General features: G+C 42.2%; 1 protein-coding gene across 1 annotated transcript in view; it reads right to left on the reverse strand.

The window, feature by feature from the left end:
* SNRK (SNF related kinase) overlaps positions 1 to 22937 on the reverse strand; it is a 67898-nt gene extending 44961 nt beyond the window's left edge. Inside the window, exon 1 of the mRNA XM_088462780.1 lies at positions 22650 to 22937. The gene's annotated coding sequence lies outside the window, so the exon portion shown is untranslated. The remainder of the gene's footprint in view (positions 1 to 22649) is intronic.
* Between the last annotated feature and the right edge of the window lie 1408 nt (positions 22938 to 24345).

Genomic DNA, 24345 nt, shown 5'->3' on the forward strand with positions numbered 1-24345 from the left:
GGCAATCACTATCAGGAGTCAGGGAGGTGTCCAGTGGTGTTTGCTATGCTGCGGTCAAGTCAGCAAGGTCACCCACACCTCCTTACTAGTGAATGCCATTGTTACACTACAGTGCAAGCTTCAAATCTCCTTTTTTAGATCAATCACTGGACCATGGTCCAGATTTATCAAGTGATATTCCGCTTATCAATCTTTACTAATCTTAAATGATGCTCCAACCAGTCAGCTCCTAACTATCAAGGGTTTGAAAAAATAAGCGTTATGGTAGAACATACTTTTGTTAACTCTTTATTCGAGGTGAGGTCCATAGGGTCCCACAGGAATTACCTTGGGGGGGGGGGTGGATAATTGGTTAATTGGCTGGAGTGATCCAGGCACCAAACAACTTGTGCTTTAGGTCCCAGGATGCTGTGGGTCCTCCTCCATATAAACCTCGCCCCTGGCTACAGGCACTCAGTTTGTAACCAAGCCCAAGGCAGGAGAAGGAAGGACATTGTACACCAGAAACACTCTAAAGCTGCATACACACGTAAAGATTTTCTGTCCAACCATCCAACTAGTTGATTGGTTGGAATGAAAATCTGGTGAAAGTGTGGACGGAAGACCACGCGGCTGCCTTGCACAAATGTTAAGCAGAGGCACCGCGTAGAAACGCCCACAATGGTCCCACAGACCGAGTAGAATGTGCTGTCACTGTGTTAGAAACAGTGAGATCAGCTTGTGTGTAAGCCTGAGAAACAGTCATACGAAGCCATCTAGCCAGAGTGTTTGTTAGCTGGCCAGCCTCGCCTATGAAAGCCATACAACACAAAAAGAGAATCAGATTCCCAAAAAGGAGTTTGTACCATCCACGTAGATACGTAGAGCACGTACAACATCCAGAGAAGCTTCACCTAGAAAGAGGTCTGAAGACTGGAACCACAATTTCTTAATTTACATGAAAATAGGATACTACTTTAGGAAGGTAACCAGCCCTGGTAGGGGGAGTGACAAGAAAGCGCAGCCAAATCTTAGACCCTGTGGGCAGAGAAGATAGCGAGAAGAGAAACTGTCTTTGCTGTCAACCACTTGAGGTCTACTGATTTCAGGTGTTGAAGGGAGAGTCTAGAGCCCTGAGAACCAAAGACATATCCCACGGAGCTACCAGAGGGACAAGGGGAGGCTGAACCCTCAGAACACCCTCCAAAAATGTTCTATCATCAGGCAGAGGGGCGATCCTTCGTTGAAACCAAACTGATAGTGCAGATACCTGAACCCTCAGGGTGGCCAGACGGAGTTCCCGGTCTAACCTAGCCTGGAGAAAAGCAAGCACTCGAGAGACCCTAAAAACTTCTGGCTCATTTAAAATACGAGTGCCAAATTCTGTAATCGATGTGGGCAGAGGAAGGCTTTCGCTTTCTAAGCATCGTCTGAATTACAGGAGGTAGTAACACTCTTGGCTCTTAAGAGTGAAGACTCAAAAGCCACGCCATCAAAGACAGACGAGGAAGGTCCAGATGCATACAGGGACCCTGTGCGAACAGGTCCAGCCTTAGAGGAAGAAATCACAAAGTGTCTATTGACAGACTCCATAAGTCGGTGAACAATGGCGTCTGGGCCACGCAGGAGCCATCAGTATTACGGTGCCGCCCTCTTGCTTGAATTTCCTGATGACCCATAGGAGGAGGGAGATTGGAGGAAATAGGTATGTCAGATTGAAGTCCCATCTTACTGCCAGAATAGTTACGAAGGTGGCTGAGGGGGGCCATGGTTCTGGAACCGTACAAGGGGCCCTTGTGATTGTGACTCGAGACCATCAAGTATACTTCTGGTAGTCCCCATTTGTCCACTAGGATCTGAAAGCCCATTCACCGGTGTGTATGTCCTGATGACTTAGGAAGTCTGCTTCCCAGTTTAGGACTCCAGGGATGAATATTATCGGAAGATGACAATCTGCCCAGACCAGAATGTTTGTCACTTCCCTCATGGCTGCCAGACTTTGCGTGCCTCCCTGATGGCAGAGGTAGGCTACTGCGGACGCGTTGTCGGACTGGATTTGGACAGACCTGTCCTTTAGGATATGCTGTGGTTGAATGAGTGCTTTGTATACTGCACGAAGTTCCAGGATGTTTAGACACAGGTAACCTCCTTGGTCATGCATCTTCCCTTAAAATAATGATGACCAGTCACTGTGCCCCAGATGAGACGTTTGCAGCCACCATGTGGGAAAACCGGACTTGCAGAGAGAGGAGGATCGTCTGGAACCGTATCAGAAGATAATGCCCGTTCCACCGGGAGAGAATCAGTCATTGCAGAGGCCTGGAATGAAACTGGGCATATTCCACAATGTCAAAAGTGGATACCACGGACCCCAGGACCTGTATTGCAGAGTGAATGGATACCATCTGATTGCGGAGAAATTCTTGCAAGGCATGAATGATCTAATAGAGGGCAAGGGTCTAGAAAGAATCTGATGGAGGAGTTGTACAAACAACCTTCTGGGGAGTAACCCTTTAGGAAGGTGACACGTAAGAAGAATCCCCAGTAGGGAGGAGGGTTTCCCACCTAATGCACCCTTCTTGTGGGAGAGGGTAAAAAGACATGTCTTTTTGGAATCTGGAACAGATTATCTGGAGTTTTCCATGCTTCCCCCATAAACTCAGTGAGCTGTTCAGCTTGAGGTAACCTAGCCTAAATCACTTTCTGGTGTCTGAACACCAGATTATTAGGCTTTTAGGAGCCGGTACTTCATCTTCTATAATGAGGATTGAATTAACCACCCCTGCTAGAGAGGAACATCCACTGATTAATGACACTCCTCCTCTCCGAGAAAGACCCAGAGGTAGAAACCTGTGTATCCTCTGCCTCCTCAGATGATATATCAGAAGCTGAAAACAGGGTAGACTGAGAGGATGGTGCAGTCCATTTATATGTTTAGATGGCTAATTCCTTATTCGCATGTAACATCTGCAGATATGTAGATGCTAAAAGCCAGATTCTGAACTAGGTGGACATAACCCCCCCCATCCAGAAAGGATGTATGGGAAGAGGAAACAAAGCAGGCTATAAATCACTGTGTGAAATCCAAAGTGGGAGGCAGTGTGGGGGTGGATAAGCGATCCACTAACTGCGTCACAACCTGATACCAGGAGGACATTCAAGGTGACCTCTGAACAAATTCTGGCGAGGTGGACTGTTGTGGTCTATAACAATCAACACAGTCCATCCTGTATGAAATCCTGAGAGGCCTACTGCACAGGATTTACATGAAACCAGCACAGGGACAGTCTCCTGTTTACCCCTTTGTCCTTTTGGGAAATAATCTACAAGTGTAGGGTTAACAATGCAATGTGACCCCTTCACAGATAAAAAATAAATGTGAAGTACTCTAACCCCTATACACCAGGTAGTTGGGGGGCTAGGAAATTTTATTTTTTTTTCTCCAACAGCATAGTTAGCATAAGTCACATAAAATGCATACAATATATTTGCAAAAGGGTATTAAAATAAACTACCTAAACACATAAGATTGGTAGGATCTACATGCATATAAATATTTGTAAATGGGCACTAAATCAGTCACATTCGTAGGATATAAGTGCAATGCATACAAATATACTTACAAATTGGCACAGTTTATACAAGCAACAAAAAGTTGGTAGGATTCTAGTACTATATACCATTGTCCTATGAGAGAGGGAGAGAGACCAAATCTCCCCTCAGCAAACACTCAATTGCAGCTGAGCGTCTAATTAATTAGGAGAGAGGGGGATGGGCAGCACAATATTCACAAGCAAAATGTGATTTACAATTTAACCTTTACACACCTGTAGTCTGAGGGTTAAATGGAGAAATAGCAGTGATAGTTATAAGTGACAGTCATAAATAAAACCTGGGTCTATGCGTGGCCAGGGATTGCGGAACGGCTTCAGAGGGATAGTGGTGTGACCAAGAGGGGAAGGGGGGTTCTGTTGTACTTTCTGGCACCACTGTTTTCTATGAAATGTGGTCCGTTATTACTGGAGGGTGGGGGCTGGAGCATGGGAGCTGTGCAGAGCAGTGAGGGGGCCTCCCATGTTACTATATCCATTCAACTGCGACCATTTTGTGGACTAGTATAGTGTGTATAACAGTTGCGTAACACACAGAGCTGTGCTCCTCAATCACTCCTGTAATTGATTCTGTAAGTGATCTGGCTCCTACACTTTCATCCTGGCTCCTAGATTTTAGAAAAATTTGTCAAGCCCTGATATTAAAAAGGTAACAATGTAATCTGGCCACCTTCACAAATATCTAGTAAATGTGAAGTACACAGAAAATCCCCATATCCTATCAAAGGGATGAGGAGAAATAGCAGTGACAGTTATAACTGACAGCCTTTCAGAGACAAAAAAGGCAGTATAACACAGCAGAACTAGCATAAGCCACATACAATGCATTTAAGCAATATATTTGCAATAGGCTCTTAGACAACTACAAAAAGCACAAAGCTTAGTAGGATATCGAGCTCTGTATAACCTGGCCACCAAAGGAGAGGTATACAGGGAGGCTGACCAAACCTCCAGAGATTCGCAGCTACAGTAGAGCACTTGAAAGTGGTCCCTGGGCATCTCATATACAAGGGAGGCAGGGAAGAGGCGCAAAAACCTTGCACTAGATCGGCGTCTGGGCTGGGGGAGGGCCTACCTCCCCAAGGCTGCATCAATCCACCGGGTACACTGTCCTTTTACATGGCCGCCGCCACTGTCCGCAGCGCCAGATTTGTATGCCCCCAGTGGTCTAGTGAGGGAAGCAGTCATCATTGTTTCCCCACTACAGCAACCTCTGGAAGGTCTTCACTGCTGGAGGCATGGTCTGCCACATGGTTCACCTTACCTGTGTCCCCATGTCTTCCGGGCGCAGTCCCGGGCCCAGCGTCATCGCTAGTCAAACTCCGCTGATGCCCGCCTAAGTCAGCAGTTCCCTCACTGGTGTTGCAGGGCCGGTGGGGATAGATGGAGCAGCAACACAGGCATCCATTAGGACGCCTATTGCTGCATACTTGTTGAAAACAAAAACACAAAGCTTAGGACTGCCTGAGCAGTCCCCAGTCTAGAGGTGTGAACTGATACTGCGCACCAAGCAATAAACTGAGTACCTGTAGCCAGGGGCGGGGTATATATGGAGGACCCAGTGCATCCTGGGAGCTAGAGCTTGTAACTGTTTGGTGCCTGGATCACTCCAAACACATACACATACACACCTACCCCCTTCCTTCTCCCTGACAGCGGTTAGGAGAACTGAGCATGGGTGAATTGCTAGTAGAGGGGAAAACAGCATGAAGGACCGGTGTGCACAGCTATTAATTTCTTTGCTAAACAATATGGTACAGTTCCCATCAATGTACAGTCCAATATGGAACCTGATTTTATATATTTTAGAAATGTATTCTCTGTAAAGGGCTGCAGAATATGTGGGCGCAATATGAATAACTGGTAATTAACAAATTTTGCAGCAGTTAACCGAGCAGCTGAATTATCCATATATAGTAAATTGGGCAGCACAGTTGGGGTAATGGTTAGCATTGCTGCCTCACAGCACTGAGGTTTTGGGTTTGATTCCCACCAAGGCCTTGACTGTGTGGAGTTTGTATATTCTCACCGTGCTTGTGAAGGTTTCCTTCAGGTACTCCCACACTATACTGGAAGGTTAATTGGCTCCCAACAAAATGAACCTGTATATGTGTGTATATGTGGTAGGAAATGTAAATTGTAAGCTCCACTGGAGCAGGGATTGACAGGAATGGCCATATATGCTCTGTAAAGAGCTGCAGAATGTGTATGCTGTATGATTGTAGAGAATTGTATGATTCCCAGGTCATTTGACAAGGATTCATGTATTAAATAGTCACAGAAATTTAGTAGCCAGGTTACACAGGAATCATTAGAGGCAGCATACCCTATTCAAGAAAGTATTTGACATGCATGAACAAAAACAAAAAAATAGTATTTCATGTGACCTTTAAAGGCACTTTAATATTTCGCACCTGGAAGAGCACGGCTTAGTTAATCTAATATAGGGTAACCAAGAATGGCTGGGCCAATAAACACTATGGGGCATATGTATCAAAGCTTGATGTGAGATAAAATTGTGAAATGTATATCACCAACCAATCAGCTCCAAACTATCATTTCTTAAACACAGCCTGCAAAAAAAAAAAATAATAATAATTATATATATATATATATATATATATATACATATATACATATATACACACACACACACACATACATACATACACACACACATATATAGATATATATACACACACACACAATTTTATCACACATCAAGCTTTGATACATATGCCCCTAAAGCTGGCATAGACTGCACAATTGTGCACACGTTCAGAAGAAAAGGACGTGGGGCGGAGTGATGGGACAATAATAAAGAAGTCTTAATGGCTGCAAGATGTATTATGGAGATCTTCATTAACAGTATGGAAGCGGCTGAATGATGGTCATCACTTTCAAACAGGTTTGATAATCAAACTAAACTTAGTTAGCTGTTTTAAAGCTGTGAAATCATCGGCTGATATAAACGATTATTATTCAGTGTATGACCAGCATTAGAAGAATCGGACTTATAAATATAAGAACACTTGTGCTGACATGCAGTATTTCATATGCTACATTTACTTGTATATTATACCCCTTTTACACCGGAGCTAAAACCCGGGTTTTTGAAGGGTTAACCCGGGCAGCTCCCTGGTGTAAAAGGGCAGAGGGTTGGATCGCCGGGTCGAGTGACCCGGCAATCCAACCCAGGTAACTAGCAGGGTTTAACACGGGTGTAGCCCGTTAAACCCTGCTATGAGAACAGCGCACGCCGGGTCACGATGACCTGGAGTGCGCTGCTAGCCGGCCGATTGGTCCGGCTTCAGTGCAGACCCGGAATTTAGGTGGAAAAGGGGTATTAGTGAAGCAGCACAAATATTGCTGACCCCTCTGTCATTTGAGGTGGAGAAAACAAAATCACTTAAGTTGAAAACACAGATAGTAATGACTGTAAAACACGTGGGAGAACGCAGCCGGAAACTGCTCAAATAGGAGATTAAGTCCAACAAGTAAATAGAAGCGGAAATGAAGCAGCTGAATGATTAAAATTAACCTCTGTACCATCCCCCCCACCCCACAAATAAAAAAAAACAAAACAAAACAAAAAAACTAATGAAATATACTTCAGATGTTTTAAAACTATCAAATATTCCTTGTATTATCTATACTGATGTTGCATATCTCGTCAATATGTAACGGTCTCACTTTCTTGTTTTTCACTTTTAAAAATGAAGAAATAATTTAAAAAAAAAACACAACACTACTAATATTCCATGCGGGGAATTGCTCACATTTGTGTTGATCAGTTAATCCAGCTCACACAGAGCCTAAGCAACCATAGGGGGATGAATGGCAATACATGCCAACAGTCCTGACACATGCTCACATACTGCCGTTTTTTTGTATTTTTTTAACCACAAGTACACCCCAACCTCAATGACCAATGAAGAAAACGGACTTATACTGCAGTAAGATATGTGGCTATAGAAAGTGAGTCATCACACAAGGAGGGTCCAGTCGTGTGTATATATTATATATTTATATAAGTCTACTAAAACACTACTACAAAAACACATTAATATAAATACCATCCCAGCAGAGATGCATTAAACATTAATTACAAATTTAACGCAAGAATTTTCAAACTGGATGCTCTAACACAAGTACTCCAGCCAAGTAAAATCTCTAACAAAGCATTCCATCCAGCTAAAACCTCTCACAACTAGCAGTGGGACACCAGTGATTGTAGCTTGGTTCCAGTTGGCAAAATCCTAGCTCTCTAAAGTCACATTAGCTTTAAATACAGATAAAATTACTGGATGAAACCTTACTTTTCAGAGTACACATGCATCAGATTATGCAGGAAAAATAATCAAGGAAATCATTAATACAAAATACATACAATATATGCCTTCAGGCACCACACCTACCTTTAATGTTATAAGGATATCAAATCACATTTACCATCTTTCAACCAATTCAAATGCACATTCAATCAACCATGGGTTGTAACAAGCGACCTCTGCTACCCGGTAAAATGTTGGTGACCCGCGACAAACCCAGCACTTAACAGAATATTTGCTAGCACATGAGACAGGTGCTGTCTGTTGACTAGTCGCAGGTATAAAATAGATAATATATATAATATATATATATATATATATATATATATATATATATATATATATATATATATATATACACATATACATATATATACAGATAGAGATATATATATATATATATATCTCATACACACACACACACACACACTCACCAGGCTCGTATTCCAATAGAAAAAAGTTGTTTTAATTGCTTACATCATACTACAGGTCGACGTTTCGATCCCACAGCAGAAAGAACAATAACTAATCATCATATTGCCTTATATACCCAAGGTCACAGTTGGACACATCCCCATGGGCGGCGTCATCTCATATTATCTTAATTAACTAACCTCTTAGTCATAAAACAACATCATCATAAGACATCCACGCGATTCCTAACCAGAGCCGCGCCATACTGTTTACCATGTGAATCACTAATGGCGCTAGCTCCTGTAGTCACATGACAAACACCGGAAATCATGTGACCACAAACGTCACTAACCGTCATGGCAACACAAGCTTGCGTTCCATGTTGTGGAACGCATATGGCACCCGACTCAGATAAACCAAGAGTTACATTATCCCCTGCGTTAATCGCTGTCATGGTTACTAAAGAGAGTATGTAATACCTGGAGCACACAATCACTTAAAGTATAGAAGCTCATATCTCATCTCACTTATTGAACATTCCCTAGCTCCCTGCTCTATTATCATAGATGGAAGCTATTATAATCACCTATATAGCGATTCTATTTAGGGGGCCATCCGCAACCTTAAACGGGTAACCATAGCAACATTAGAAAAAAAAAAAAAACAATCTCACGAACTTAAGTGACTAATAGACAGACCAAAACATACCACATAGGACATACATATAAAATATCAAATATAAATTATTGGTCAACAGGCCCAGAAAAATAATAAACATCATATCCTATGATCTTTAAGAGGACTTAATACACTGAGTATTGTCACCTAAAAATGGAAAGATTAAAATAAAAATATCATAGAAAAATATTGAGAGGATTCACCTCATTTAGACCTCTAGGCATCAATGTGCCCAATCGATGGATCCTTTTCGCTTCCCTCCTTAAAAGAGTACGTCCTCTATCACCGCCTCTAGGAGCTGGTGCGACCCAATTGATAATCATGTATCGTAATGCTGAGACTTGATGTTTCTCTTTCAAATAATGTTGTGCCACTTGCTTATCAGAGCTCCCCGTTGCATATGCCAGTCTAATAGAGGAACGATGTTGTGACATCCGTTCTCGAAATGTCTGAACAGTCTTCCCAACATAAAATAAACCACATGGGCACACTAAATAGTATACCACATGGTCTAATAAACACATCAAGTGATGCTGAAGAAAGATCCTATTCCCATTCAATGGGTGACAAAAGTATTGACCTGTAATTAGTGCTCTGCAGGTAGTGCAGCCCAGGCACTTAAAACAGCCATTATGTTGGCATAGCCATTGTGTATCAATGTTTTTTTTTGGTGCATATCTGGTCTTAACAGGACATCTTTGAGATTGGGACCTCCTCTCACACTTAACAGGGGGGGAGGCTTCGCAATTTTCTTGAAAGATGGGTCTGAAGACACAATAGGCCAATATTTCTTAATAGCCCTCTGAGTGTGTTGTGGATTGGAGTCACATTTAGCACTCAGGATCACTGTATTAGTGTCAGTAGCCCGTCGAGTTGGTCGATCCTGTAACAAGATTTTTCTCGCCCTGGTGAGGCATCTCAATAGTTTTCATGGTGTACCCACGAGCTGCAAAACGATCACACAACTTGCGTAGCTGTATCTCTGCACGCTCAGGAACGGAACTATTCCGTAATATCCTAATAAACAGAGATTAGTAAATTTGACTTGAGTGACAATGGGTGGTGGCTAAAAGAGTGTTCTATCAGTTTCTTTTCTGAACAAGGTGTATTGGCACTTCATGGTCTTGATAAAGGTCCTGTTGTGGGTCCGAAACGTCGACCTGTACTATGATGTAAGCAATTGAAACAACTTTTTTGTACTGGAATACAAGCCTGGTGAGTGCTCTCTCTTATGGACTAGTTTTCATGTTGCCAGTGGGATTTTTTGCACCCCAGCAATTGGATTATGGTGTAGTGTGTGCGTCTTTTTACCTCTAAAATATTTTATTTTATATACACATATATATATATATATATATATATATATATGTGTGTTCACTCTAGCTCCGGCAGCAGGCAGGGCGCCGGAGCTAGAGAGGGCAACCTTGTGCGTCCGAAGTCCGTCTTATAAACAGTCAGATATAAACACTGTTTTGCTTTTTTGTTGTTTATCATTATACATAAAGAAAAAAATATACAGACATTGTGCACCCATATATACAATTGACACTAATATACATATAATGGACCATGAACATTAAAGCCAATATAAAATACAATTTGTTTAGTAGCATATAGGATACATTGTAACGACATGTAACGCTGACCCACATATACTCCGGATGTCTACAAGGTCGTCTGACCTCAAATTGGATTAGCATACTTTAAGCTGCTCAGATGAAGAGGCCATCACAGCAATTTACCCTTTACAAAGGGGAGGTGGCCATCTTTTATAAGGAAAGAGGAATTTCCATAATGGTCTGTTTAATAGAACAATTCTGTTCATTAAGCAGCAGCCTAAAATCTGATTCAATGACATTTCTATGACCCAACACAGCTTGCAACTCGTTTTACTTTTAAATGTGCCCCTTTGCTTGAGAGAAAAAGTGCAAAAAGCCTATAAAAAAAATGAAATACTAACTGAAAAATATCACTTCTGTCAGTTTAACAGAAATACACCAATTAAGTGACTGACATCCAACCCAAAGCATGACAAAACCACCATGTATAAGATTAACTTGTGTCTAACTATTGCTACTTTTGGTGCTCACTGTCGCCAATTTCATTTGAATTCCAAATGTAGTGAAAAGGTCCTGTGTATTTCCTGCCATTAATCATAGATTCATGGTATTCAGGTGTCAAATACATGTGTCTAGGTCTATTTTTATTCTTATGGTAGATGCTTTATTCAAATGTTATTTCATTGCTAATAAATAAATTATACCACTTGTTTGGATGTATTTGTTGTCATAAGAACATGCAGATGTTTAATGTTAGGAGTCTTCTGCCCTAATCCCCTAAGGGCTCGATTCATTTGAACGCAAATTAAATAGCGCCGGGAGGGAGCTCCTGGAGCTATTCAATTCAGCGCGCTGTTTAGGATTTCTTCTGGCACCCCTCTAGGGGTGCGAGCATAAATCTGACAAAAGTACAGGCGCAATGCTGTTTTCGGACCTTAGCGCCGTGGAAACAGCATCGCGCCGGGAAGTTTTGTTGGAGAAATCCCGTTCTCACGACTAAATACCCTGTTTAAGGCGTGAGAAAACCCAGTTATCTGACCTGTTCACCTAGTGATTGAATGGATCAGGCAGTAAAGTAGCCAAATTGCACTGATTTGGTTGTTTGGGTTCCCAAATGTATAACCAGGTCCCACTATAAAACCACACATGCAATAAAGACGATTATTTTACATACCAAAAAAAAACAAACCACAGACCATGCAAATATAGAAAGAACACATCTACGGAATGCCTTATTGTATTGGCTCACCTTAAACAGGTGGCCAAGTGGAAATTTCCAGCAATAAAAATAGCAGCACTGTCTTGCTTGGGGAGTTCTATGCAACTGGGAATGGTCAGGGCAGCAATAACAAACTTTAAACATGCGTAAGTTATAGGCTGTTTCACAGCACAACATGAGAACTCAGACTAAGGTACAAAAATGTGCATGTACGTACCGAGTAATCTGATCATTCACAAGTTTCTTTCAGGTTTGCAAAATAATGCTTTTTTCCCCTTCAGGCTTATTAAAATCTACAGGAACTTAACACCACAAAAAATCCTACTGAGGTCAGCAAATTTAAGCATTTACTACTCTTTTTTCCTTGTATGGTAAACCTGTTCTTTATTATCCAATCCTTATTTTACACCAAAACATGTTACTTATAATAGCAATAAAATTAAATCTACCCTGTACACATTTTATTTTAAAAAGATACAAACAGCATTATTTTCGTGGCATAATGGAAAAAAAATTAGAGCAATATTTTATATTGATTATTAGGGCAACGAGAAGCACTTCACCATGGGTGTGACACTTGTTATTTCAGCAAGTCTACAAAGACACCAAAATGTATTCTGCAAAGCTTATTGTTTCTGGGGATAAAAAGGAGGAGGAGGAGTAGCATAGTGGCTCAATGTACCGAGAGTGGCGGACAATAAATTATCCAGGCACAGTTCCCCTACAATATATTTTTGTTGGCTGGGACATCGGGTGAGACAAAAAAAAAAAACACACAACCTTGTCTGATGGCAACAAGCAGCTGACACAGGGTTGGGAACGGAGGTCTTCAGCAAGTTTCTCAATGTCTCTCTTATTTAGAGTCCCCAGTTCAAATCCCAGTGTCAGCTGCTTGTTGCCCTCCTACAAGAGGCTTTTGTCCACCCGAGTCGCAGCCAACGAACATAGATAGTTTCCCCTACACTTTCAGAGCATACAATGTCCAAATTATTTTATGTACTGCACTGCATGAACTGTATGCACTCTACAGTACCAACAAAGGATAAAACCACAGAAATAGGTATCCCAGAAATTGTGTACCATGGTGACTTGCATGCAAGTATAGCTGTGCTCCTATAGGTCCCGAACACCAAGATAAATCCATAGGGAGAGATTGCAATATTTAAATAGGACAAAGAGGTGTTTCCCATAGCAACCAATCAGGCTCTAGTTATGATTTTATAGAATATACTAGATAAATGGTAGCTAGAAGCCGATTGGTTGCTATGGTCAAGATCTCCACTTGTCCTTCTTTGAAAGTTTGATCAGTCTCCCCCTTAGAGCTAGTAATCACCAAACACAATACACGAAAAAGCCATTAAATAATAAAACCCTTTAATCACCATCTTTCCCCACACAGTTTTCTATAAAAACCACCAGAAACTCATAAATCTCTACTAAACTGAAAAACAGATGGTCAGATCCCTCACACCCATTGGTGCACTAGGCTTTCAATTAAAATTAAAATCAGCAGTTCTCTAGGAAACACCAAGCAGTTAGCTATTCACCTTAAGAGCATCATTGCTATTTATAGTCAAGTTAAGTTTAAAACCTATAAAACAGCACAATGAGCACTGCACTAAATCCACTAGCTCTGATCAGAGGATAAAGTGCAGCTCGCCATGTGAGGGGACTAAAATGGGTAACAAGGTACAGGTAGGTCAATGGACCCCGTGCCAGAGACAATTAAAGCTTGCAGATCCACCCCTGGAGAGGTAGGACATTGATCAGTGAAGCTTGAGCCTATGTGAGCAGCAGACCAGCTCAGATACTTCACCATACAGCTTCCCAAGCTTAATAAATATAGCTTCCCTGGCATGGAAAGCAGCATGGGGAAATTCCTGCGTTGACCTACCAGAATTAGATCTGACTGACTATCTGCTTTAATCCAAAAATCACCAAGTAAGAATGTTTTTTTTTTTTCTTTTTCTTTTGTTAAAAGAAAACTCCTTGACGAAACATAATAAAACTGTATGGATACTTAACATGCAGGTGGACATTTGAAGCTTCATCAACATACACAGCTTAACTCCCATCATATATCTGAAACACTAACAATAAGTCATACAGCAGATAGAGGATTGTGTGAAGAATAAAAGTACTTAGAAAAAAAATAATATTTACAGGATTTCATATAAAAAATATATTACATATAATAAAAACAATTTCAGGACCCTTCTTGTATTGTTCCTTTTACAAATTGCTTTGTGAAAGTCCCACACTTCATTTATCATCATCTAAGCTACCAGTAGACACAGAAGCCAATGTACAGTGCATAGTGGCAAGAATGTGCCTAGTCAGCTGTCAGAATAAAAGCTTAAAAAAAAAAAAAAAACTAACTCAAGTTAATATCGATTCGGTTTTGCTTTGTTATAAATAGTACATACATATAACAAACACTTGAGTTTTTTTTTTTTTTTTTTTAAAGAACTTTACACATTGTCACGTGTACTTTTGTTATAAAAGTGTTTGTACTAAAAAAAAAAAAAAGTCAATATTCATCCACAAGCTTTCTGTAGTCTCAATTGAAAATCAAGTCCTAGAAGAACAGCTTGAAAAGATAAGGTCGAATTCAATTCAGTGCGATTTTGAATAGCCGCGGGAGGGAGCTCCCGCAGCTATTCAATTTAATGTGCTGTTAATGTTGTCGGTAATGGGTTGAGAATGGCGGTTATTGCGACTTAACCTGGGTGTTAAGACGTGGTAACCTGCATTCTCTGACTAATGTGCCGGGCGCGCGGCTGTTAGCATCGCGCTCAGCCGGCAAACAGCTGCACACCCGGCACTTTTGTCGGATTTTTCCTCGCATCCCCAGGGGGTGCGAGAAGAAATCCATTAGCTGTCCAAACAGCGTGATGTATTGAATAGCTTCGGGAACTCCCTCCCGCGGTTATTAATCATTGCACCGAATTGAATTTGGCCCCTAGCGAGAAAAATTGCTTAGGTGCCCTTGTCACTCTTACCAGCTTTCCTTTCATCCCTAAACATCAACTCTGAGGGGGCTGATTCAGCAGAGAAGAGAATTGCAAAGCCACACACAAGCAGGTTTGCAAATCCGTCCATACAAATGCAGCAAGGTGTATGACACCCCCTACTGCATTTGCAATCCCAGCACTGCAACCGAGGTTGCAGGCTGGGATAACCATCACGATGGCACCAGTCAGCTGAGTAAGCCTCAGCTTACGCAGGCTGGCCGGCTTGTGAGGACAAGAAACTGCCTGTGGACGCAGATCCTGGTCTTGCCACTCCCGGGAAAACAGGGCAGACGCACCCCTATTTCTGGGAACGCCGTCCCTGCCCCAAAAATGTTTCTACCAAGTTATTCAGGCAGAGGCATAGCAGGGCCTACGTGCAATCACACAGGACTCGTTCTGTACATGCGCATAACAGGTCCTGCGCACACAGGTTCCCGATCATCGGGAATCTGCGTTCACTGAATCAACTCCCGAGTCTGTTTAGAGATATGTTAAATAATTGGTTTGCTTATACAGATATGTCCTCATACATTGTGGCTTCAGTCGTGCCAAACAGACCTTCTCTTTCACTCAAAATGTGACTTATTTGCATAAATAAGCCAGGGAGTGACAAAACTACATTGCTGGCTTGCACTTTACAATTTGATAATGGACATACATCTGGGAGCAAATAAGTCTGAATCTGTATACAAAAAGTGCTTTTTCTCACCCCAACTTCTGTTGTGCGTCATCTGCAACTTTGTACATGTTAAAAACAATTTGCTGGGTGGCTTACAGTCACAGCCCAGAGTCCCTAGTACACTGAGTGATGTTTTACTGCATCCGTGATGCAAAATTTAAAGAACAAAAAACAAAACAAAACAAAGAAAAAAGATGACACTACGCTACACCTCAGAGCGGCTTTGTCATCTGGAGTATTATAAAGTGCACCACCATTGGTCTCTGCAGCAGTGGAAACACATTCTCTGCAGTTACGAATGCAGTCTGATGGATCATCTGTGTCTGACAGAAGCCAGGAGCACTTCCTGCCAAATGCAAACTACCAACTGGAAAGTTGAGTGGAGGAGAAAAAAATTGTCAGAAGCTATTGTTTAATGGTTTGACAGGGGTCTCTTTAGTTGTAGCCAAGGGAGATCTTAATGCTGTCAAATACAATGACACAGAATAGTGTGCTTCCAAACATTGAGGCAACAGTTTGGAGAAACCCCTTTCCTATTTTTATATTTTTACATAACTATGTCCCCGTGCACAAAGAAGCCCATTAAAAAATGGCTTGCGCAGTTAAGTGTGGTAAAACCTGACTGGCCTGCCAAGATCCCTAACCTCAATCCGCGGAACACCATTGAGAGATAGGAATGCTAACCATGCTACAGTATCTCCGACAAATTAATGAATTCTCAGCATTTTGACCTCTATTAGATCCCACCAACTGTCAGAAAGATATGGGTGGAGCTTCAGCTGTGTGTAGTTGAATGGAGAGGTATATTTTATTTTATATAGTTTTAAAGAGGAACATCACCTTAACACTGAACGGTTTACTTGCCTTCATGGTTTAGATTTGAAAAATTCAATTGCAGTGCTTAGGGGTGTAAATAACCCAATAAAACCACTAACTACAAGCAAAAGAGACTCCTGAAGTACCATGATGCCCCAGAAATCACAGCATGGAGTATCTAAAATCCTGCAAATGCCCATTGTTAAAGCATGTATCCATATTATTTTATTAATTGCTGGCTAAGAGCAGACAGTCAGAGGTAACATTTTTCCCCAATAACGGGGTTGCAGACATGTAAATCTTAGCATTCCCACTAGGCTGTTTTAGCGGGGCGCGGCACCCTGCCCTCGTTCTGGAGGGCAAAAAGCACCCTGCCCTGCAGAAGGAGGGCAAAAAGCGCCTTGCCCTCACAGCCTGTGGGTGCCGTCTTCACCCGCGGGTCGCAGTGTCCCGCGGGTGGGGAAATGTGCAGTGACCCGGTCACCGCCGAATAGACGCTGGGCGCATGCGCCCGGCATCTATTCTCCCTGTCGGCAGCGCTTGGGGGCTGCACGGTGCGTCCGTAAGTGCCGGGCACACCCCCAAGAGTGACGAAAAGGGGACGCTACTTATAGACACGCCCCTTTTCAATGGCCATGCCCCCCTTTTCGGGAGCGTGCACACGGAAGTTCCCTCTCTAGCTCCGGCACCCTGCCTGCCGCCGGAGCTAGAGTGAACACTAAAATCTTGCTAGTCAAGAGAAAAATTGTACAACAATATTTATTTTTGTTTAGGCCTCTCTACAATGAAAGACTTCAGAACATTTAAAACATTTTTAATATTTAATTCAGCATTCAAATGCAGCACAAACTGCATGGACTACTTTTGATTTAACAGAAAACTTTACAAAGAAAATATCTATAGTGAGCTGAATTGTATGTTTTAGCAATTTGTAACCAATTAGTACAGATGTGTCCTCATACATCTAGCCTCAATACGCCACGCAGCGCGACTTGCGTGAGCCACCAGGTCCCGTGCTCTTCTGCTAGCGTCAGGTGTCTTGTTTTGCAGAAAATGTGTCTCAGATGCAATACGATGCAACTAGGACGTACCAGCAGTCTGTGCTGATTATTGTGATATGCAACACTTGTAGTTCTGTGGGAATGAATATGTAATGTCGGCAGTCGAGATGCCTCCTGTCAGAATACCGAGAGCCTAATCCCGATGGTTGGTTTCCCAACAGGGGTCAGGTAAGTACACTTACCCTGCCCCCTTCACCCCCTAACCCTCCCCTTCTTGTAGCCTAAACCTCCCCACACCCTAACCCCCTCACCTTCGTGCCTAAACCTAAGCCTCCCCTTAGTGCCTAACCCTAACACCCCCCAAAAAAACCTAACCCTAAGCCCGCTATGCTTCCTAAACTCAACCCTCTCCTCCTCCCCCCGTCCGTGGCTAACACCAATGGAGTCCCTGACTTACCTAGTTCAGTCTGGCATCCTTCGGAACTCCGGTGTCGGGATTAAGATAGGCGTTATTTCGACGCCTACCTTAGGTCCCTTTGTCGGGATTTCAGTGTAGGTATTGAGACCGGCGGCATCGCGGCCGTCGGTCTTATAACAACATCCCGTTCTGTGTACACCAGAGTCTGTATATGTAGCATCACGGAACTTGGAATGAAAAAAAGCTGCGGCCGCTACATTGTTGCACTTCATATACAAAGACTCAGTCACACAGATATACAAGTGTTGCATATTAAACTAAACAGCACAGTCTGCTGGTGCGTTCTAGATGCGCAGCGCTAGCAGAGTCTCACGGGTCATGGTGCGCAGAGAGGGGATTTTTAGTGCGACTGCAACAAAGATGTATAAGGACACATTTGTAGTTACAAATATATCTGGTGTAAATCTCAGATCTTTTCCTAAGCATATAAAAGTGCATCAGTTCTCCATGCATTTCTTTTCTAGAGCTGATAAAATAAGCAATGGCCAAATATACTCTGCCTAAACTGTTTTTTTCTGCATGCCGTGCCTTTTATTAGCAAGAATACATATGTTCATTTGTTTTCTTTGTGCATTTTTAAAGGCTAGATCACATGGGAGCCATCATGTCAAATGAGCTAAAAAAAAAAAAAAAAAAAAAAGGTACACAACACAAAACACAGAATCAGTAGGGAGGTTCAGAATGACATTGGTTAAATAGGGAGTGATATAACCACAAGCAGTGTCTCCACGAGTAGCCTTCATTAGAAGTAAATACACAGCAGCCTACTGTGACCATTTTCCGCATGGACCGGTCTCGGAAGATAAACTGTGGAAGACACCTCTCACTTTTTGATGGTGGCATCCAGCTTCCTCAGTTTGTCTACAGATCCAAAGGCAGCCCGTGAGAATTATCCATATAATAAGTTTCTGTTGTAATTTCATAAGTTTGTTTTTGGCTGTACCCAAAACTGAAGCGCTCACTTAAAGTAATACCTGGGAGTGCAAGTAGCGAGACCTCATGCTCAACTGAATTTACCCCTAGCGGACAACTGAATGTTTGGCAACAGCCATAACAACACTAATCATCAATAGATCCCAAATCATTTTTTTTTTCGCACCTCCTAGTAAAGAATATAAACACTTCCCAAAGGTCTATGGGTCAAATTCAATTTAGTGCAAGGTCCCGCTGCAGCATCCGACATTTCCAGGTATATTACAGCAAGTTAAACACTGTAATTTTTGCTTGTACCATGGAGTGGTGCTATGTCAAACAAAGTAAATATTAAAATAATTAACACACAACTATTTACTTTTTCCTACTCTCACCTTCAGCACTTTGCCTGTGCTGCTCTTTTCCTCTGGAACCCTCTCCCCATCAGACTCTCCACAAAACTTGAAAAGGGCTCTTAGGACCCATTTCTATATCAAAGCCTTCAGTCTCTCATCCTAATCCACTGCTCCATGCTCACCGTCTCTCCCCTCCATGTCACCTGCGACTGTCTGCCCATCCCGTAGACAATAAGCTCTAACGAAAAGAGCCCTCTTCCCTCATGTACTTTGATGCCCCTCATTTATACTATAATCTCATCCCCACTGTCTACAAAAGCACCTTTTCCTTGGCTATTATGACTGCTGATGCATCAATGTTTATAAACCATTTGCTGCTATGTTCTGTACTGTAAGTGACTATTCATGTTTTGGTCATACTGTTTCTGTCTATGGGCCCGATTCATATTTGTATGCAAATGCGCGTTCATGCAGATTGAACGATTATTACCCGCACTGTGCACCCGCAGTTATTGTATTGCGATTATGCTCACACAGAAAATGCATTCCCAAAGTGAGTGACAGGTAGTCAGCATTTGGAGGCGGTAATGGGGGGGTGGCTAGAGAAACACACGAGTGTCCGGACAGTTAAAAAGAAAAAAAACACTTTCCTAGGCCTGCATAATTTAGCTACTGTGTACTTGCTGGCAGCAGGAGAGCCCTCTGCGTGACTGGAGACCGGGTGTCTGTGACAGCTTAGACTTACTCAAAAGGTTCGAAGTCCATGTTTCCGGTTTTATGCTTGAGTGGCGGATGAGAGAGGCTTTCAGTGGGTGTGTCTATGCACTGGACGGTGGGTAAGTCATTAGCTTATTTTTGCAATTGCGATCTATGAGATTGCACTAGCATCCACATCTGAATCAAGCCCTATGTACCGTGGGCCTAATTCAGAGCTGGACGCAATGGCGATTACTGGACGCACATCAAGCGATATTTGCCATTGCGCATAAGCCCAGCTATCACGTGACTATGAACGCACATAGGGATCCATCGCAAAGTGAGTAACAGGCTGTCAACGTTTGGGGGGTGGAGTCTGTCCATTTGAATACCTTTTCATGGGCATGCATAAATTACCCATGCGATCTTCTACACAGTTCTGCAGGTCAGGAGAGCTCCCAAGGCTACGGCAGGTCAGACCTGGTGCAAGGGCAAGATGGCTACTCTGTGTGCATCGATGTCACCGATATTTATGCACACAAGTGATGTAATATGGCAAGGCAGCAGTGGGTGTTCTTATGCTCATATAAGCTTTGCAACCATTAGCATAATTTCGAAGCTTTATATTCTCTCTCAAAAAAAAAAAAAAAAACCCACAACAACTGATGGGATATAATACACTACCATGAATTAAAGCTGACACTGTAGAATGCCTAATTAATGAACACTGTGGGTAAGATTATGCCTTCATAGGGTCTATGATGTTGAAATAATTTGGCTTACTAAACCTCATAACATCCATATTCTAATTCAGTTACTTTATTAGGTTAACCACTTGTTTTCATTTGTTATATGCAATGGAGTCATTTTCTCTTAATGCAATTCTGCTGTTAGAGGCTCCACCTTTATGTCAATGGAGTTCTACAAAAATTAAAGAAATTTAACAGGGACTCTAGGGGGTATATTTACTAAAGGGAGAGTTTTCAGAAATGGAGATGTAGCCCATAGCAACCAACCAGATCACTTTAGTAAATATCCCCCTAGGAGAGAGAGTGAGTACTAAAATTATAAAGGTTCCTCTTCTCTGTCAACTACACAAACAAACCCTTATATCATTTTCACCACACTAAGATCAGTTGTGACTGGATGAAAGTTTCCCATTAGAACTAAACTAATTACAATGTTTAAACATTGTGAAAAAAAATTACTGTATTTACACCTACAAGGACTGATTATGGAAACATTGATTAATGCACTTTTGGGAGAGAGATTCAAATGGGAAGGTGATACATGTTTCATCTTGTATGCTCTTTATTAATTCATATTATTGTGAAATTACAGGGATCTCGTGTATATTAAAATATCAAATGCTAACAAAACACTGATTTACAATCCAAATAATATTAAAAAACATTTAAATATACATTTGTGTAAATACAAATTCAGAACAAATAAGCACTTTTTGGAATGGGGTTTTCACCCATCTGTACTCAGAGACTTGGCTACCCTCAAGTTCAAAAAGAAAGCCCAGGCTTAAGTTTCCAGTCTTTATGTCAGAGTGTTCACAAACTGTGCCATTAACAGCCGTATCACACAAGCTTAGTCGGCACAAGTTTGACATTATGCAAAAGTATTCCAGATCAGCATTCACAGAACCAAAATCAGCACTGATTTTTCAGAGACTATTAGGATTTAAATCCAAGGCCTTGTGGCACACAAGAAATGCAAGTATTGTCAATAGGCTTTAATCTCTTCTTTTTATACTACTGCAGTGTCTTTAAATTAATTTCCTGTACATAAACATAGCAAATACATGTTTATAAGAGAAAACAAACAAAAAAAACAAAAACACCTTTACATATTCCTACTGTCCATCTATAAACAATTAAGCCGCATTTGGCATAATACCACCTTTGATTGCAGATGACCCAAAACCTATTTTTCCTACCATCTACAAGTGGCTATTCAGTACGTGCATCAAGCTCTGTCTGCATTTTACCAAACATGGTTTACAAAAAGAAACACACTTTCCTTCAACAGAAGCGCATCAGTATTTACTGTACATGTTCCAAAAAGGATCAAGAAATAACTGTGCAGATAGAAAATAAATTGCAGCTAAGATATTTGTATATGCCAAGATTCCTTAGACAAAAGCAAAATGTGAAATTTGTATATCTATATAGGAGATATATGCACACACACTGTAACTGAGATCTTGCATTAGGTCTGCATCTGACCCTATTAAAATGTGCAGTCATGGGAAATAGTGGATGCCCCAAGCAAGGCAGAAATCTGCCACCCAGCAAGAATACCAAACAGCAACAATGTGAATGGAAAGCCTTTGCAGAACCAGCCCTCAATACACTGAAATGTGTCAGCAGCAGTGGATGGGTAAACACAATCTGTTCATCACTAAGTGATCTGATCACCACACCTATGCCATGTCCCTGGACATGCATCATAAGGAGATATGTGCACATAACACTACATACCAGCTTATTATACACATGCCATAGGGCTGACTTTGATTGCATTATTACACATCAGAGGCACATTTCCTGCATACATTATACTGCGCATATCTCATACATGATGTGAGTACCATACTTCCACCTATGACAAATCTACAGGATACAGCAGGTTATAAGATGACACATGCATGCCCCCACTAATCTCACCCCACTGCGGGCACTGGGGCATAGGAGGTCTTGAATGAACGTGCACGAGAGAAGACTGAATGGAGGTGCCCATGACATGCCAGCCACCAGTTATGGACTGTGCAGCACACACAGTCCCATAGCAGGGGCACTCAACCCTGGCGCCGCGAACACGGGTGTCCGCCGCCGCACAGGGAGGAGGGGGACAGGGCGGCCGCTGCGGAGAGGGAGGGCTTGTAGCTCACTTACATCCACGGGCCGGAGGAGAAGGGAGGGCCGGGACAGCCAGGTCTCTCCAGCGGGTGGCCGGACAGTGCAGATCCGCGGGTGAGGCACGGTGGTGGCGGGGCACGTCCTCCTGGAGCGGGTGATAGATATGTTGCGGTGGCGGCGGGTGTGGTGTGTCCACCAGGCCCCGTTATATGCCGTTGTATTATTGTCGCTCCCCCATTGCGCGACAGTAGCTGGGGCTGGGACTGGCACCGCCGCTCGCCAGCATGATGGAACTGCTGCTGGCCTGCTGCTGCTGTTATTATGAGCAACTGCAGGGTGAGAGCAAAAGTGGTGCGCAGCCGCACTAAGCACCAGGAGACCCGCCCTACCGTGACGTCTGGCCAGGAGGGCGTGTTCTAGCGTTGCTAAACGCAGGACACAAATAATGGGGCGTGGCCATAAGGCGGCCAATCACGTGAGTCCTGTAGGAGTGTCTGTCTGTCATCCTGCTGCTGTTGCTGCTGCTGGGTTTACAGCTTTATTGAAAGCAGTGTGCTGGAAACACTGAGCATAATGTACTAGCACCATCATGATACCTTATGAATGACAATGTGTATAAATGCTGTGCATTCAAAGATATGTTTTAGCCAACTTAATAATAATGTGGGTATAATCATTGTTATTATTATGTACTGTTATCAGTCTAACATGTTAGCCTACATCTAGAAACATTAAATTTAATGTTGATATAAAACAGGGGTTGATGTCTGTTATGTGGAAAACCTGAAATAGCTGTCTCAGGCAGCATGTTTTACTGGCACTGAAATTAAGTAAATTTTGTTAATCCAAATGTATAAATTAATATTAAGGGGCATGTTGATTAGAGATCCTTATTGCAAGAGAAAATTAATGTTTTTCATAGCAATAATGCTTGTTATTCTTGTATCTGTAAATGGGCTTATTGCTGGTGATAAAACATTCAAATTGCCCCCACAAGGCTTCCCCATCCCTTTGCAAATCTAAGCTCAGGTATACATCAGAACGACGTACAAAAGACACGATGATCGTTCCAATTTCCCTTCATCCCAGAACGACGGTACACTATATCATGTCTGAGCATTGTATCCAATGAATCTTTTCTCCTGTACACACTATGCAATCATTGTATAGATCACTAGCAGGTCAGGTGATGTCTTAAGAGGAATAATTTGACCGATGTATCTTGTAGTCTTCTGGTTGAGCATACACACTGCCGATGTGCACCACACTGTACATGACCTCTCCCCATCTGACGTGCAGCACATCAGATGAGAAGATGCGATGAACGACGCCTGTGAACATGCGATAGAGGGTAAATACTATGCGATGTGAAAGATATGTTGTTCCAATTTGTCTCAAAACATATCATCCAATATATCGCCTAATGTGTACCCGGCCTAATAACAAGTTATACAGCACAATATTACTGGCATATACCACTGTTGCCAACATAATGTATTTTGAGCTCTGCAATTCAGCAGTGCATCTTTTTTCTTATAGGAATTTATACCCATTTTAGAATTAACTCGGGCATCAACAGCTCTCTGCACCTAACGTAAGGTTATTAGATAACTACTTTCAGGATGATCTAAAAAATAGAGTTTCAGACATTTAACCTCATTAGCAGGGCATCTTGCTTTCTTTGTGTGCAAGAATGATTGATCACTGCATCTATGCATTGATTATAGACCCC

The sequence above is a fragment of the Taudactylus pleione genome, unplaced genomic scaffold (assembly GCF_031769625.1).
Source record: "Taudactylus pleione unplaced genomic scaffold, aTauple2 ptg000053l, whole genome shotgun sequence".
NCBI lineage: Eukaryota > Metazoa > Chordata > Amphibia > Anura > Myobatrachidae > Taudactylus > Taudactylus pleione.